Source organism: Rhizopus microsporus, assembly GCF_002708625.1.
Source record: "Rhizopus microsporus ATCC 52813 unplaced genomic scaffold scaffold_7, whole genome shotgun sequence".
NCBI lineage: Eukaryota > Fungi > Mucoromycota > Mucoromycetes > Mucorales > Rhizopodaceae > Rhizopus > Rhizopus microsporus.
Genome location: NW_019671922.1, coordinates 339,133 through 340,312, shown reverse-complemented (window position 1 = coordinate 340,312; position 1,180 = coordinate 339,133). Strand labels below are relative to the sequence as shown.

Genomic DNA, 1,180 nt, shown 5'->3' with positions numbered 1-1,180 from the left:
GTAGTTACACTATATTATTTTTTTGTTGGTTTCCTATTTGGGATGACCTCGTCCTTTGACAACTTGGTCCTTCAACAATGTCGTCCTCTGAAACAAATTCCCAAAAATAGTAGTTACACTACAGTACAATGTGCATATAAAGAATAAAAGTATATGACAAAAAGGGTATCACTGTGCAGGTGAAAAATTTCCATTTCAGCCGAACACTTGATGTTACTGCTCCCTGTGAGGATCGAACTCACGACCTTCAGATTATGAGACTGACGCTCTACCGGCTGAGCCAAGGAAGCACCTTGATTTTGGGAAGTACTAAAATTTTATTGTGGCATTGATAAATATCACGTGACACTGGACCTTGTTGAGTGCTTTTGGGAGTTTACCGGATCCGAAAACAGCGTGTTTTTTGGATGTTTTCGGGATGTTTTTGGGATTGATCTTTGAATGTGAATAACTTTACGAATTCTTTATGAAAAATTGTCAGAAAAATCTTAAACGATGCCTCAGATAAATATCTACAAGTGCATATAAAGTAACTTGGAGTTTGTTTGATATATATTTTTTTTCGTAAGTTTTTATTTTTTAGTATAAAAATTTAATTTACACTATAAAAATTTATTTTATTGTAGAAACTAACGCAACATCTACATTCAACATAAAAATTAGAGCATAAAACCATTTTAAACTGCTCAGTTATCTATGCTTTTCATGAAGAAAATGCAAAAAGTAAACAGTAGTTGTGTTTTGACATGGTACAAGCTGTCTAAATTTAGAAGGTGGAGCATTTTCAGCAAAAAGACTTGGAAAAAAATAAAGAAAAAATAACATTGAATCTCAGCTACATGCTGGTATGCAGATGTCAATTAGAGTAATGGAAGGAATGTAAGGATTCATGACTGGTTGGAAGTTATTTCAGTTCTTTAACATAAGCTTTAAAATAATAGAACGTTTCTATTTCATTTAAAGGACTTATTCGTAAAATATAAAGAAAAAGTGAATTCTCTGTAATTTAGTCATTATGTTGGTCATTTAGAAATTAGAAGGCAAGCACCGTCTATACGCGTTATAGTGTAGTTTTTATATTCGTTTGCTGTTCTATCTAAGTGCAAAGTAAGCAGAAAAAGAAAAAGAAAAGATGCTAGTTATAGTTGTGCAATTTGACTTGTTAATTCTCAAAATGTAA

General features: G+C 32.0%; 1 non-coding gene across 1 annotated transcript; it reads right to left on the bottom strand.

Moving 5' to 3' along the window:
- Nucleotides 1-217: 217 nt before the first annotated feature.
- Nucleotides 218-290, bottom strand: RHIMIDRAFT_t25. The gene has a single exon. It is a non-coding gene; the product is annotated as a tRNA-Met (tRNA).
- Nucleotides 291-1,180: the final 890 nt, after the last annotated feature.